Source organism: Nylanderia fulva, unplaced genomic scaffold (genome assembly GCF_048542155.1).
Source record: "Nylanderia fulva isolate GAGA-0341 unplaced genomic scaffold, ASM4854215v1 Scaffold12, whole genome shotgun sequence".
In the NCBI taxonomy this organism is placed as follows: Eukaryota; Metazoa; Arthropoda; class Insecta; order Hymenoptera; family Formicidae; genus Nylanderia; species Nylanderia fulva.
The window spans coordinates 5,619-8,608 of NW_028189409.1; the positions used below are offsets into that span (position 1 = coordinate 5,619).

At 27.5% G+C, this 2,990-nt stretch overlaps 1 long non-coding RNA gene across 2 annotated transcripts; it reads right to left on the reverse strand.

The window, feature by feature from the left end:
• Window positions 1-352: 352 nt before the first annotated feature.
• Window positions 353-1,548, reverse strand: LOC146724682 (uncharacterized). Of its 2 annotated transcripts, none has more exons than XR_014926539.1 (3): window positions 1,367-1,548; window positions 1,126-1,291; window positions 353-624 (listed from the first exon to the last, which is right to left on the reverse strand). It is a non-coding gene; the product is annotated as an uncharacterized LOC146724682 (long non-coding RNA). The 2 variants fall into 2 exon arrangements; XR_014926538.1 differs by lacking the exon at window positions 353-624 and adding an exon at window positions 952-998.
• Window positions 1,549-2,990: the final 1,442 nt, after the last annotated feature.

Below are 2,990 nucleotides of genomic sequence, written 5' to 3' on the forward strand. Positions count from 1 at the left end.
TTATAAAAACTAAAAGAAGAGACTAAGAACATTTCTCGTAGTTTTCCCGCTTAAAATTTAATAACAATTACAAATTATATTAGGCTCTCAATATAATACAAATATAAATATGTAGACTGACACAGCCGAACGCAATGTTGGTTATAGCAAAAATCAATTTAGCGCTACAATTAAATAATTGTGCATGAGCCATCAATTGAGATACAATTCCAAAGAAGTCTTGACAGTGTACCAGCAAATTTGATTTTTGATCTGTGATAAAACACTTTTCTTTACACATTGACAACATTAGAATTCAATCCCATTAGACGAATCTTTCGTGTGATAATTATCTTTTCAGCAAAAGCTCGACTTTTCCTACATAGATTTTTCAAAAGTGATATTCAAGTCGATACATTCGTTTCGAACCCGAATCGTTTCAGTAACATCAACTTGATTTTCTTCTTGCATACAAATATGATAAAGACGAATATACTCTTTAATACACATAACAAAACAGAAACAATAAGAATGTAATAACCATAATCACGTGTTGTAAAAAAGAACAGATTAATCGAAGATATAGACCATCCAATACCCGAAAGGATAAAGATTACGATAAATAACTTTATATATAGTTTAAACCTGCAAACAAATATATATTAATATTCAGTTAGCTTTGTATAAAAATAACAAATTCTATCTATCAAATTATTAAATTGAAAAATGATGGAACAAATTACAATTCTTATAAAGGTGGAAATGAGAAAAAATTATTTAAAGAAATAGTTCGAAAATGTAATTTTTTTATGTAATAAATATATATTCGTTTATTTTCACTCTCTATGACATTTCGAGAATTACAGACTTTTTTGAAAAGACCAAATGCAAGTTAAAGAAATAGATGTTTTTCCTCTTTTGTAGATTATGTTATTACACAATAAAAGGAAAAAAAATAAAAAAAAATCAAGAAGCAGAGTTAAAATGTATGGCTTTCAAAAATCATATCTCTCTTTCATCTGGAATGCGAATTAAGCGAGTACGTGATATTGTCCGCAAAGATATTGACAAAAATATATCTGCATAAATCTCACTAACACAATAAAAGTTTATCACAGAGTGATGCAAAAATGTGAGAATACACACCATTTTTTATTGTTATTATACTGCTTGCTTTCCGAATCTGTTAGACTGAAGTTTGCATCTTTTTCGTAGCGTTTGATGTTCCGTGCAGTAGAGAATCATAAGCAAATGCTACTAATAGTACAGACAGTTATGATCCAGTAATAATACAATGTAAGTGCTTCCAAATCTGTAAATATGATATCCCATATACTGTTACATACTTTTAAAATGCGAAGCATTAATAAAGTTATCTGTAACGTACGTTCTTGAGAGAACCAGCAAGATCCCATTTTGAATTCTGGTCTCAAAATATTTGGTATATACTCAGAAATAAAATCCACAACGACGACGCAAGTAGCAAATACAATTGGACATCCATACGCAAAAATAGCATAATACATCAACTTTTTTTTTCCCTGATTGTCTAACGTTCCTTTGTAACGAAGAGAATTATCTGCAATTTCCATGTCATATTTAACTAAATAAGTGTAGATAAAAGAAATCTTATTGTAAAATGTTTAAATTAATGTTTACCTTTAATCATTACATTGTATAACATTTAGAAACTATTATAGAATTACATAATTATACTATAGATAAAGAAAATAAAAATTTTTAATTGAGTTTTTAGAGGTAAAAAATATATTTATGGTAAAAAATTATCGCGTATTGCTTTATTTTATTCACAAAAGAAAGATTGACATGATTTAAATATCAAGTTTGTAAAATAAAAGAAAAATATTCTAAAAATGTTTGTTTCATTATTTCGAATTAGATTACGGTATAATGTTTTATAAATTAAATATATAATAATGAGAATACTTTTTAAGTCAGCTCTTTTAATTTTAAAACCACAATCTTCACTTGATTCCTCTCGACCAATAGAGCCAAACGCGATGTTATTGCGACAATTATGAAAGAAAGAAAATTTGGAAACTAAGGAATTTGAATCCTATGGTTGGGATCTCAAAAATTCCCCTTGTTCCTTCTCTTAACATCCCCTGTAAAGAAATAGGCGAGAAAAATATTGGTCCGAAAGTCGGCTGAATCGGGAATCGAACCCGAGACCTTCCGCTTGCCGGGCGACTGCTCTTCCAACTGAGCTATTCAGACACTTACGAATAAATATTTCTCTCAATGTTTATAAACATTGGAACAAGGGGAATTTTTGAGATCCCAACCATAGGATTCAATTTCCTTAGTTTCCAAATTTTCTTTCTTTCATAATTGTCGCAATAACATGGCTCTATTGGTCGAGAGGAATCAAGTAAAGATTGTGGTTTTAAATATATAATGTTTATTATCTAATGTATGTCATTACTAAATTAATAAAATTTACGTTATCTTAACAAAATTTTTGATATATATTTAATACTATAAAGCAATTACGTAAAGACAAATTAAAATCAGAAGCCAAGAGAGAACTAAAGCACAATATAAAATACTTATTGTTAGCTATTTACCTGAATGTATGCCAAATATTAAAGATCATGATACTTTGCCAGCAGCAACACGACACAGAGAAATAATATTCCAAAAAAGCTGAAAAATGAATATAAATATATGCTTCAATAATAAATATCATTTTCATTATTAAGCGCGCGTTAAAATGGAAAAAATCAAAAGTTTCACGTTTTTATTCTTTATTTTAAAACAGATTTATTACATTCTGCACCAAAAGTTTATAACAATATTTATTATTATAAAAATTGATACTACCTATATTAAATTAAATAATATTTCAAGACAACACTGCAAAATTTCTAAAACGCAAAATTATATATATATATATATATATATATATATATATACATATATGTATAGGCGAACTCAGATTAGTTTTAATTATAATGCATTAATTTTAGTTTAAATCATTATTCGCAATT